We start from the raw sequence: 13,884 nt of genomic DNA, 5'->3' as shown, positions 1-13,884 counted from the left end.
CATCTCTGCAATGATGTACATAAATCTGAATTCAAATATAGCAGAAGACAATATTTAATGCTGTTCAAAAGCGAGGAGGCAGAATTGTTTTGAAATTCTCCCTGAAAGGCAGCCTGTTGTATTAGAACAAAGCAGCTTATTTCGATCATTTCTTTGTTTGACAAGTTTGGCCTGGTTAGAAAGGTCATTTATGCCTCAAAGCATCAAATTAACATTTGAGGACATGAATTTTAAAAATGGCTATTTGCTTCTGCTCTCTAAATTGCTAATGATTTTTTCTTTAACAAAAAATACATAGCCAGACACCAAAAGGAAAAAAGAGCCTTTTCCTCAGGCAAATTAGGCATTGATTTTACGTTCCTGTCAGCACAAGCTGACTATATCTTAATTAAACCTCACAAACAAAGCAGGTAATTCAAATGGTGTCAAACAAAAATAATCTTTAATTGCTGAAGAAATACTCTTTGGCATATCATATACAATTTTCTCCCTCCCCTCCGCAGAGACAAGCTCCAGTATTCCCATGTGAAATCCCAGTGACAGAAACAGCTTCCAAGCATGCTTTGCACTGACTTGCCATCATTAACACAATACTGCTCATCTTGATAGTCTTGATTTTAATAAACTACATCATTACTCATAACAAATACAATTATTTATATAATAAATAAGTGTTGGGTTTTTAAAAGTAGTAAGCAAAGCCTACGTGCTTTTAAACTGGACAATCATAACTGTTTGGGACCAGACTCTCCAATACCAGGCCTTACACCTCCAAAAGCACCTGTGGTTTTCATCAACTCTTTATAACTACCAGCAGCTAAACTAAGAATTGCATTTCTCTGAAAACCTGACAAGCTAAAAAGTCATTCACAAAACTGCAAATATTCATCACAAAAAATCCTGCTGAACTCAAATTATTCCAATCAGGTATAGTTTGAGCAAAAGCTCATACCTGGTCATTTGCTTCCTCCAGCTCTTCAAAATCTATTGGGCTGCACTGCATTCGTTTCCCCCTCCCAGTAGATGGAAGCAGGACAACAAACTGCAGATAATGTTCCCTGCTACATGGTGGTCTTGCTGGGTAAAGAGACTGTAATTTTAGGCTGTAATTCCCAAGCAATAGCAGCACCAGCTCAACTCCAGCAGCCTGCACAACAGCGACTGGCAAAGCCAGTGCCAACTAAGTTGTATCAAAGAGGTGGGACAGCAGGAGGAGACCAAAGTAGCGCACACAAGATGTTTATATTGGCAAGCTCTCTGGGAAACTTTCCTGCTTGCCAAAGAGTATCACTCAGAATTTACCGGGAATTGGGTTTTCATGCTCCATTCAAGGGGAAATTTCTATTTAAGAAAAACAAGTCACATTCGCCATAAAAACAAAAAAATATCCACCTCCTCTCTGTTCTTTCACAGAACTTTTTGAGACTCAGGATGCCCCATAGCTCAAATACCCCATTGCCAAATGTAACAATTCACTTCCAGGCAGGGCAAGACTCACAGAAATGAAGACACTTCACAATGCTGCTCACCTAACAGCCAGATAGTATACACTCTGGGACAGTAATCTGTAGCAGCAAAAGCATTGCCTGTATGTTGCTAGGCACTGGTTCACATTTAAAAAATGTAAATTGGTAGTACAAAACACAGCTGTTGTTTTGAAGGCAACAAAAAAATTTCATACAACAGATCCTTACGCAGGCAAGCAAAGGCAAAAATTTCTTCATGTTCCCACCTGTCAACGTAAAGAGTATCTCTCATTGCTTTTTGCCAAAACAGGGAAAAGAGCAGCACTGAGTAAAGAAGCCTGCATAGATTTGCTTATAAAATGCTGCTTTGTCATTTTCCTGTGATTGTTATTTGTGTTATTTGTTGAAATATGAATGCACGGAAAAGTGAGTACTATTACAGAGCTACCCATAGAAGTTGTTTCTGAACACACAGTACATTGTCAGCACAAAATCCCAGATACTGTACTTTTACATTACCCATTTTTCAGCTAATAGGTTTTTAATAAACTCTTATTAAAACCACTGTAGTTTAATACCAGACAGGCAGGAGCAAAACTTGTGAATATTTTTCCTTTTTAATTCCAGTTAGCTTTACAACAATATGTCGATTGTAAGGATCTGTGCAGCAACTGTCACTTCAAACAGCATAACTGAACTTCAAGAGGAAGTTTCCAAAATGTCCCGAAGCTGAAACCAAGACCTTACTCTTCTAGTCTGCTCCTACAGATACAACAAATCTCAAAGCAGTAGAGGAATGCAGACAACACTGTATTCAATGTACTATTACAGTATCTCTGTGACTTAAGTACCACACTATTACAAGAATTTGTCAGCTAGCACCAAGCAGCTCTGTGAATACACTTCAAGGCTAGAACAAGGTTATACCATGTTTCTTGGTATATAATTATCGATACTTGAGCCATCAGAAGCCATTAACAAGAAAGAGGACACAAAATCTCTTTAACTAAATTCTTTTTAACTGCACAGGATTTTGGTTTTTCTACCTCTGGGCCTCCTGTTACCACAGGCCAGCCACATCCAAACCACACCAACCGTGGTCTTGCACACAAAAGCAAAATAAGCTATGCCATTTACGTACAGAAGGTAATAAAATGCAGCTTATATTTTACTGAGTAAGGTAAAAAAGTGGAATATGGTCAAATAAAAGTATGGCCAGTCTTCGCGAGTGAAGATTTGGGAAAGGTCATTACCCTTCGAGCCTGCGCAGTGGATTTTTCAGGTGAGACACAGTGTGCGCTGAACTGAGCCCACCCTTTAATCCTGAGGTTCATCTGCCGGGGCCGAGCGAGCTTGGACGGTGGCAGCGAGGTCCTCAGGACGTAGGTTTGTTTAGAGTGACCTTCTCTTAGATGGATGGCCTTACAGGGCTGACGAGCTCCATCTGCCCGGGGGGTTTTTTCCCTGACCGGGAGTTGAACCTGGGTCGCAGCAGTGAGAGTGCTGCAACCTAACCACTAGACCACCAGGGGCCCCCGGTCAAATAAAAATTCCAATTAAAAAGGTACAAAATTCAAAACAAGATTTGAATCAAAAAGATACGCGAGTTCAAAGTTAACAAACTTATTACAGGGACTGAAAAGACATTTTAACAAAAGTTTAAGAAAATGCTCCATTTACTCATTTAGCCACAGTCCCCCGCAGACAGTTATTTTGCTGTTATTTGAATCATTAGAGAAAAATGTACATAATATGACAGTCAAGCCAGCCACCTTCATCAAGTCTACATTGTGCCACAGTGTTCTCTGAGCCACGCACTGCATTTGGCATGGGGTTCCCAGACACATTAACATTCAGTTCCTCCTTGTTCCTGCTCAGTTGAGACTCCTGCAATGTCCCAGGATCTCCTGGCAAAGGGCACCAATTATACTGTCACAATGGCTCACATCCTGGTGTAGGGACAATATGGGATGCTGGGCAGACAGATCTGAAGCAAAAGCTGCCAAGTGTCTGCGGAAAGAGAAATGGAAAAGGAAATGATATGCAGCAAATGGGATGAGACTGAAAAGTTGTTTATTTGTCACCACTACAATGTCCAAATCCTGTCAAGGAAACCATCAAGAGAGATTTTCATCCTCCTGATTCACTACACCAGAGAGGAGAGGGGGAAAAAAAACAACCAAAAAACCCACCAAAACCAACATCAAACAACTAACAAACCCATTCTGATATTTTAAAGCTTAAGAGGGGCATTTCCACCCCCACCCCATGCAAATTGAAAAACAGCAGCAAAACAAAGCCTTTTTTTGTGCTATGGCACATGAAAAAAAGTGGAGAGAAGGGAGGAAGGAGACACTTGGAAAGCTTTCACTCTCATATTCTGCAAAGTATTCTCATCAGAATCACTAGAAATGCCTTTGCTGCACTTAAAAACACATGACTTTTGGCTGCTTATAATACTAAGGAAACCGGTTCTGTTGGGTGTTATTTTCTTACCTAATCAAATAGCTGTCTAATTTACTATTCCTAATTTATCCACCAGCTGTGAGTGTTCTGCTCTCAGCTCTCTGGCTGCATGAGTTCTGTGGCAGTTTGAGCCACATTAGAAATCCAAAAATCCAATTTCCAGGCTTTCCCCTACCCCTTCCCACAATTTATATTAACACCGGAGGGAAACTTTCAGACCAGAGGCTTCTGTAGGGGAAGGGGGAAATATATACATTTATTTACACAAATAAATATACTGTACAAACTAAAAGCAACTATATATATATATATTACATTTCTGTCAGTCCTTTTAGCTCCTTCCTTTAGTAGCCCCCTTCCTTTAGTCCAGAAAGAAGCTTTTCAAGGCTGGAAAGTAACCAGTCCCTCTTGTGGGAGTGTTCTGGGCTTGAACGCTCCCCTCTCACCAAGTTCCAGAAGTTCCAGTTGTTTGTTGCAGTCTCTCTCCTCACAGAGTCCAAGAAAATAGCTTTGAGTCCTTGCTCTTCTGCTGCTGTGTGATCTCTCCCTCTCAGTGTCATACCTCGGTTTGTAGGCTGCTGCAGTGTAGTTCAGCTTATCAAGCGTCTGCGTCTTGGAATGTTGATTCCTCCTTCAGGTTTTTGGTTGTCCTGTGTTTTAGTTCACGGCAGAGACATCCTCCGAGCCCCTCTCTCTCTCTCTCTCTCTCTGGGGGTCCGTCTCTAATTTCTGCCTGGGATTTTCTCCCTAGCAATCGAGCCTCCTCCAGCCCGTCCACTTGGCTCTGCTCTAATGCTGAGCCTCACATCCACTCTCACTGAACAGCGAGAGGGGAAAAAACAGCCCTCCTCGGCAACTTGGCTACAAAGGTGGGGGGGAAAGAAGAAGAGGGCCTGGCTGCAGGGCCTGCCTCTCTCTCTCCCACTTACCAGTTGTTTGTGAGTCGCATCCCTCACAAACATGCACTCATTCCAATGCTGTCTCTAACTCTGGCCTAGGCAGAGTTGGGGGGGCCGCAGGGCTCCCCTCTTCCCTCCGGAGGGGGAGAGAGGGAGCCCAGCCACCCCCTGGCCTGCAACACCTACACGCAGCAGACACCAACAGCAAAACAACCAAGACTGCCAGCAGCTTCCTGTGCTGTGATATATGATTTTTGAGCAGAAGCGAACAACATGGACAGTGATTGGCTCTCCAGGGAACACTGCCCTGGCACTCAGTCACCTCTGAGCCCCCAGACTCTCAGAGGGGGGCCAATCTCAACCTATGATAAGTTCACCAGATGGGATGTCCCCAAAGACCTAGTGGGGGAAAGGAGGGGAACAAGAAGTGGTGTCTTAATCAGAGCCCTTGCTAAAGTAGTTTCTGTAGAAGTTGCATGTGTATGCCTCTGAAAAAGAAGTGAGGCAAGAACATGCTGTGTTTCAAATTTCTTCAGTTATTAAAACTTAAAACAAGGACACAAATTTAGCCCAAGCACTCCTTTGCCAAAGTAGCTGACACAGGTAAAAAACCCAACATGGCACTTAATACACTGTCACAGAAATGAGAATCATCCTGGGAAAGCAGCTAGTACATACATGGGAGTTTGATCTCTTGACTATTCTTCTCTGCCAATTATCAGAGGGACACAACAGCTGTAATAGCAAAGGGGTTGGTACTACATTGTTTTAGCTTTTTAAGAAGCCTTTTGCTGTTTTCTTCCTGCACAGTTACATTAACATTGTGCTAAATTGTTAATACTGCATCAGGATGGATGGACAAGAGCCTGCACAAGACAGGACCATCAGCCAGTAGAGCAATAACGGAAAAACATGTGCCACTCGGGCACCAGTGCTGCTCTATACTTTCGGTTTTTGGTTGGTTGGTTTCACTGGTTTGTTTGTGTTTGGTTGGTTGGGCATTTTTTCAGAGTTACAGTAAATGCTGTGCTCCACAGGACTTCTTAGTGAATACATTACTGGATTCACTTCCCTTATTTAAAGGACAAGGGCCTCTCTCTCTCAACTGCTTCTAAGTTCACTTTGAGTCAGGATGACAAGGAACTTCGAGGTACTTAAGCAAGGAATATAACTGAACATAAAAACAGGCTTTAGGAGAAGTGAAATCTGAAAGATGAGGAACACATATAGCATAACACCAATGAAAACCAACTATACAACCAACATGGTTTCTGTTGTGTTAATTCATAGATCTAATTTTTTTTAAAAAAAATCATGCTTAGGTAGATATTCTAGTAAAATCCATCTCCATACATCAAATTAAACCTCTGACAGTGAATTTGAGAAGTAAATGTTAAGCTTTATGTGGTGCCTGTTCTTTCCATGACTCAAACCCAGTGTAGGCAATTTCTGTTAAATAGCCTACAATATTTAGAAAGTTTGAAAGCTCCAAACTTCTGTTTTATATGGTTTATGCTGCATTTAACTAGACTTAGTCATTTTATAGCTCAAGAGGAAATCCCAGATTTGCTTGCTGGAATGAGAGGTGTAAATTAGTCTGATTCACAGAGGCAACCCAGAGGCTTCCTAGTAGTCACACTAAAGTATTACTACTGTGCAGATGCCCCAGACAGAACTTGAGGCACCACTGTGGTATGCACTGTCCAGCAGCACTCACGAAATTTAATAATCTCCAACAGACAAGACAGGAAAAGGACAGTGGAGAAAGCAATATACATAAGAGTGACTCACCCAGAGTCATGCAGCACATCAGCAGGACAGAAAAAATTTACTACTTCTGACTCCTAAAGCCTCAACCACTGACTAGATGATGTCTCAAATTTTAAAAGGTCTTTTCCATACTAGTATTTCTGGTCTTTTTTGGGTCTAGTTAAGACTTGGCCCCAACACCATCTGACAATGAATTTCATGAACTAGACCTGCCTTGCACAAACATTTTTTTTTAACAGTTTCAAAAATTTTTATCTCCAGTCTGCTGACCGTCATCTCATTTGTCTTCCTCACTACTAGGAACAGGTATGCCACCTATATCTGCAATATCATTAACAGAACAGGAAAAGCAGGAGAGGAAAGAAAAATGGGCTTCTCTTGAGGTTTTTTTTCCACTTCACCTCTCCTTCACAGAACTATTAGTTAGAAAAGTCCATCATGTATTTATATTTAAATTCTGAATGGAGTCTTGCAGCCTTTACCTCTAATTTACAACAGCATTAGACCGCTTCAACAAGTGCACACTGACCAGAGACCTGTAATGATAAACACTGCCCCATAACTTTTGCAGATTTTAATAGTAAAGACTACAAGTAACAAGACTGGTTATAGAAGGAAAGGTAGGCCCAAAAAAACTGAATTAAAAGACCAAGAGAGCAGCCAAAGAAGTTGCCTGGATCTGCTTAGCAAGAATCGAGGCAGCCGAGAAGTCTCTGCAATCAACATGTTTCCCAAAATCCATTTTAAAAGGGAAATATTTAAGTAATGTTCCACTTACCTCTATTGCCAGTAAGGGTGATAGTGAAACATGCTTTCTGTCACTCTTCAACAGCCTGGATACTTTCCAGACATAATAATTTTCGGCATTTGTTTCATAATAATCCAGAAGCACAGATCTGCCCTGAACCCAATTAAAGAGCTGAAGGAAAATCACCCAGAAGGCAATCAAATCCAACATAATTTTACTAATTTCTAACGGAAAGCTAAACACTTTGCCACCCTCCAAATACCTTCCTACATAACCTTTCCCATAACTCAAGAAACATGGGGTTGTGATGGCACCATGGTGCCTTACTGCTGCGGCGCTTCTGTCACCCGACGGACAGCAGGGCAGGGCAGGAGCTCCGGCGGCGGCGGGCATACCCCGCCCCTCAAAACCCTCTAGCCCTGTGACCTCGAGAGCTCAGAGCTCTCCACGGACTCGCCTGCAGCACCGAACACGAAATACAAAAGCGCCGGGGCGGCGGTGCGTGTGTGTGCCACTTGCTTTTTCCCAGTGAACAGCAACTTCGCCTTCCTCCTGCAGGCCGGGCGGGAATCTCGCGGAGGAGCGGGCGCCGGGGCGCGGCCTGCCCGCCTGTCCCCGGGCTCGACTCCCTGACGTCAGGCGGCGGCATTCCTGAACAGCTCCACGGGCCGCGGCTGGGAGGGAACTCGCTCGCTCACGGAGCCCTCAGCTGTGGCGAGGGAAGAGCGGGCTTGGCCGGGAGCCAGGTTACTGAGCTCAGCATTTTGCAATGCACTTCCTTTTCGCTGCACGGCTTTGCACAACGCCGCGGCCCGGCCGCCTTTAACTCCTGCGGCACCGGGGCCGTGGCCGCGCTCCGCCGGCACGCCGGGACACGGACCGGGACGCTGCACCGACCAGGGAGTCACCGTCCCGTTCGCCCAGGACTGCCGGTTGCAATGTGAGGAGCAAGCCCCAGCACGGCCCAGCAGATGCAAACTGGGCAGGAACACAGCCCTAATTTCCTCCCGAGTTCAACCCAAGTTCGCGTTCTGACAGCAAGGCACGAAACAGCAGCTCTGATTTTAATCACATTTTCATATATGATACTTATACATGAAGCCTGAAGGTGCCACCGTTCGCAGAGGTCGACGCATACGAGCACAGAACAGGCAAGAGCACTGCTGACTCTGCACTGGGGCTTGGCACAGGGCGAGTGTGGAGGATGCACTGGTCACGCCCAGGTGCCCTCAGAGAGGGCTCAGAACGAGCACATCTAAAACTAGACGTGGAGAGGAGGCTAAGAATAGCTGTGGTTACAGCCTGCTACATCTTCTATACAAATGCTTTCCAATAACTTCTAAAAATCTGAGGAAAATGAAAGAAGCTTTCTGAAGGTCACAACACTTCAGTTTCCACATTGCATTCACATAGCCCTGCTACTTTTGAAAGGTTTCCTATTCCAGACCTGTGTAGACAGTGCAGCATAGTAAATTCTTTCCCAGCACTCCACCCATGATGTTTTGTGACTCTCTGAACATGACAACCCATTTTTAGACTTCTGCTCCCAGACTGCAGTTCTGTTACAGCTATGGAACAGATGCTCCAACTCCCCCTCCAAACACATACCAGTTGTTTTGAAAGTAAGACCAAGAATAATCACAAGCACAGCAGTAAGTCTCACTATCCCTGAACCTCTTTTTCAAAAGAGGTTTTTAAGAAGTTAAACACAACAGCTCAAACGAGTTTAACACTGACAGGCACAAGTGTCACCAACAGCATGCAACAATTCCCAGATTAAGCACTCACAGATCTGCTATACTGTCGTGTTCTCTCATCACAGATCCCTATTCTACATGAATCAAGTTAAGCTCTGGTTTTTAGAGTGCATGCCATGCAAAACCACTTTTCTATTGCCCTTTTAAGTGAATATCTATCCAGTACATGCTGCCTTATCCAGCAAGGGGCACTCATCTTAAAAAAGCAGTCACCCTATATAAAGTTCCTCCTTCTGAGTGTCAACATCATCTCAGTACCACAGCATTACATATACTGCAAGCCTGAATCAAATAATCTGTCAGTAAAACTAGAGATAATTTTTAATTCAGCTAGCAAGTAGACTGCTGGCAAGGTACAACTGTCACTGAAAATTGTATACAAAAAACAGGAAAGCTTTTTACAGATGTTTAGTTTAGATCGGCTGTTTCCAGCTCCCCACTATCATTTACAACATAAGTAATGATATTCCTGTAACCATGTCAGATAACTCAAATTTGAAGGGGAAAATAAAAATCTATGTACTTCCTGAAGAGGGGCAAGTACAGCATTGGCAAGGACTCCTAAGTTTACAGTTACATTTTTTTTACATGACAAACTAGATTTCCTAAAATGGATGTTCACATTCTTAGTCGGAAAAACAAGTTCTGATTTTTAAAGTTCCCCACTTAAAGAAAACAGAACAGGGAGACAACCATCACATCTAGTGTTCCTTAGAACAGGACATTGCTCAGGGACAGTTTAAAGCAAAACAAACAAGCTTTGACTTCTGTAATGAAATATTTTCATGCTACATTTTAATTTGAAAGAGATCATAGCATAAACCTGTGTTCCTAAATTGAGTGAGCAGGTAGGATGGGTAAAAAAAAAAAGCATGTCTCTTCTCTCACACTTTCTCCATTCAGTCTTTAAAGCATGGTTTCAAGATGAGTCCCTTTTCCAGTCTTCTGCAATCATCACTCTTAGGTAGTGTAGAAGCTCCAGTCATCAAAATAGAGCATAAACTTTACAATGTTATTAGACTGCCACACATGTGGCATGCACAATTTTAATGGATACCATGAAGGACTTCAAATATTAAGAAATACCTAACACTTCTACAGCTCCTTTCATGTTAAGTTTTATAAATCTTGCCCAGGTTGCATGATATGGCGAGCTGGACAAATTAAGGAGTTAACTATAACAAGCAAAAGTATTTTATCTGAATGCATAACTGACACCAGTATCTAAATGCATAGAATAAATCAGTTCAATGCCTTCAAAGCACCAGAGCATTTATTTGAATAAAAAGTTCCCCATAGCTACTATAACTACCACAACATATTTTAAGGCAAGATTTTATCAACACATATAGCAACACGAAAAACTCAAGCACACTAGGGGGTAACTTAATACCTTCTGTGGGGGCCATGACTTTTAGGTTTCTTGACGGTTACAAATTTGGTCTCTGCTTTAAACATATGATCTCTGTACTTCTTTTACATTTAATAGATAATTGAGTTGGAAAGGATCTGTTGCTGTATCTGATCTATTCTACCATTGCAGTATACAATTCATGGATTTACTGAGGCAGTAATCTTCCTGAAATCCTCCTAACAATGCCAGTTCCAAAAACCGATAGAAATGTTCCACTGGGTGAGTGACAGCAGTGTTGAAGGGATTTCAGTTACTGAGCTTCTACCTTTGTAGTTTGAGGTTTTCGTTTGTGGTACTTGTATGAACTTTGAAAAATATCTCCCCGTGAGCCTCCTCTGTTTTTTCTGTTCCATCAGTGCCCCTAAATCATCTTTGCTGATAAAACATAAAGCTGAGAAACAATTAGTATATCTGCTTTTTAGTCACTAGAGTATGTTACAAAATTGAAATAACAATTACTATCAGATGTAGCAGTGGACAGACATTTTAAATTTAGGCTTAAATTTTCCACAATGTTTATAACAATTTCTCATGGTGATTCCATGTAATGCTATCAGAGAATGATGTCCTTTGGATGGTTATATTACCATTTCAGTTATCTCAGTACTCCTCAAAAAAGGTCATCAGCAGAGAAGCCAACCACATCATGTTCAAATCCCTCTCTGGGATTTGAAAACAGGATAATGACTGATCCTAGCAGCATTTAGTATCACCACATTTGTATTTCACTACTAGCTCACCATTTGAAAAAACTGAACATCTTGATATTAGCATGGGCAGCAGCTGTTATCTTCAAAAATCTTCCTAGAATAATCACAATACTAAATTTCTCATGGTTTTTCAACTTGCTATTTGGTTTCTCTTATTCAAAACAGTAAAGTTTTATTTGTGTCTGCCTTTCACCCGTTAGATTTCTTTTAAGCTTCTCTTTTTAGCTGCAAAGGACAGTTTGAAAACTACAAACACCTAAAGCACTACAAGAAGCAAATAACTATGGAATTTCAAAATTATCTTCTAAAGTTTTTTATAATTATTTCTTAAGCCTTTTGATTTGAAAAGATGTTAGTAATGATTTTTGAACACTTTAGTCGCCAATTACATGACACCTATTTAGCCTCTGAAAGAACCCATGTGTTCACATCTTTCTCATTCACTCTTTCCGTTCCCTGTTGTGGTTTTTTTCCCCCTTTTTCCTACACCTTTTTGCATCATAATTTAAGAATAAACTTTATAGAACTAGGGCTGACTGGTAACATAAGTTTACACAGGATCTTGCACAAAGAGGACAAAATAATAAACATTGCAGAATACAGTACAGGTGGGTAAGGGCAGAGGTGAATAGGAAGTACTGGGGTGGCAGCATATACAAGCTCTGAAAAGGTCCTTCAGTCATCTACTGACATCTCCTCTACTCTGAGCCAAAGATAGTGATTTTTTAAAGTCTAAACATTTTATTTTTTGTAAGGCAGATAAGAACGATTATAAAAAGCTTCTAACAGTGAAGAGAAAATCCAGAGAGGCTAAAACCTTTTCTAAAAGCACATGAACAAGGAAGCAAAGGGAAGCAAAAGGACAGTTCAACTTAAAAATCTCCATTTCATGAGAAAAGCCAAGGCAGCTCTTAAAATGAATAAACACCTTCTATTTTTATTGCAGTTAAATATAAATTACTAGCCTTGCAAATATTTTTAAGACAAACTCCAGTGCTAAACTGCACCCTTTTTAAAGCTGGCAACTCTTCACAAGGTCTACTTAAGAACAAACTGAAGTCTTGCATTTCATTATTGCAGTCTAAGACATAGTTTTCTTCTGTGAGCTCTGCAGTTTAAAAAGATCTCATTCTTGGTCCTATCTACAAACCCAATTTTCATTCATAGGAGGCCTAAAAAAGGGAGTTTCAAACAACCATAGTTTGTCCTTTTCCCACCTTTACAGTTTGTACTGCAATGGATAGTTAAGTGCAGAGATATTGAGTGTTTTCAAGCACATGCTATGGTGTATCAACAAAGCTTTGAGTATCAGGCTTAGAGTTTCAGTATCATGAACTCTACAGCAAGGACCTGAGTGACTGATGCTGCAGAAGGAACAAACAACTCTCCTTCCATTTTTCTTAGCCAACTTGAATATATTTCAGCACTATACATTCCTTTTTTTTTTTCAACAAGCAAAATACAAGAATAGGAAGACACTTGTGTACTAAGCTTTTACATGGTCTTTTTTTACATGCAGAACTACATCAGGTAAACTATATCCTTGAAAGAGCCACCTGAAGGAAAGGGACACTTGGTTGTCAGGTATTTTTATTCTTCCTCTTAGTTTTGGGTGGCAGGGGATGGTTATTTTTTCCTCCTTCCATCTTGTTTTTTGGAAAAACGTCATCAGCTAGGTCTAGTGTAATTTCAGAGCTTGGTAGGAGAAACTAGGTAAGCCACAAACAAACGGGACCCACGCTCTTCCTTGGACAAAGACTTAGCATAAGCACAGATTGGGAGAATTAAGGTAATAAAGTATGTCATTAATGGTTAAGGATTAGGAAATACGTAGTACCTCAGTCTAACACACCCGCAGGCATGACCTCATCTAAGTTACTTTCAGCATTAGGGAAGTGGCAGAAGCTGTAGAAGACTGCATCAGTCACTGACATTCATTTTTGCCCCCTACTCTGTCCTATCAAGTTTTACCAAAACTCCTCTCTATGGTATTATATACTCAACTGATCAAGAAATGGACCCAGCTAGGAGGGAAAAAACACTCACCCAAATAAAAAGATAAAAACCTCACCATCTTTCACTGGTTAAGTTCCCTGATCCATATCACTATACCGGGCCACATACCAAAAACAAAAACAACAAAAAATACAAACCAAAAACCAAACCAAAACAAAACAATTAAAAACAAACAAAAAACCAAAAAAAAAAAAAAAAAAAAAAAAAAAAACCACCCAAAAACCCTCAAACAAAACCCCAAACCAAAACCATTCTGCTGGCACAAGTAAAGATGCATCACGAAGGCAGAAGAAAGCAGCTGAAAGTTACTCCAGCTTATACTGACAGTGCAAGAAATGTATGTGAAACCATCATAAGCCTAAGTTATACATAAGTATATACAGAGTTCCCACAGCACATGATAAAGTGCGCTTGCAAACATTTAACACATCTTAGCAATTATTTTAAAAAAAGCTTTTACTAGTTTAAAAAGTAAATTACAACGTAAAACTAGCTAAACCTATAATGCAAGTTACCATACAGAGACAGCAGGTGAACACACACCCCCCAGTAACATTTGTTCTCTCCCTATTGCATTTTGAAACTGTAAAAAGCCCAGAACCTACATGTCAGTAAATTACTCACCTGACACGAAAACA

At 41.1% G+C, this 13,884-nt stretch overlaps 1 protein-coding gene across 3 annotated transcripts in view; it reads right to left on the bottom strand.

The window, feature by feature from the left end:
* Positions 1 to 13,884, bottom strand: part of ZSWIM6 (zinc finger SWIM-type containing 6) — a 114,260-nt gene that overhangs the window by 73,820 nt on the left and 26,556 nt on the right. The window contains exon 1 of one of the 3 annotated variants that reach the window (XM_039379749.1): positions 7,380 to 7,398. The exons of the other annotated variants lie outside the window; for them this stretch is intronic. The gene's annotated coding sequence lies outside the window, so the exon portion shown is untranslated. Of the gene's footprint in view, positions 1 to 7,379; positions 7,399 to 13,884 lie in introns of those variants that run through there. 3 annotated transcript variants of the gene reach the window in all.

This window comes from Pipra filicauda, unplaced genomic scaffold (genome assembly GCF_003945595.2).
Source record: "Pipra filicauda isolate LSUMZ 115617 unplaced genomic scaffold, ASM394559v2 scaffold174_size2080704_pilon, whole genome shotgun sequence".
Classification (NCBI taxonomy): Eukaryota; Metazoa; Chordata; class Aves; order Passeriformes; family Pipridae; genus Pipra; species Pipra filicauda.
Note: the sequence above shows the minus strand (reverse complement) of the source record. Positions and strands in the feature narration are given on the sequence as shown.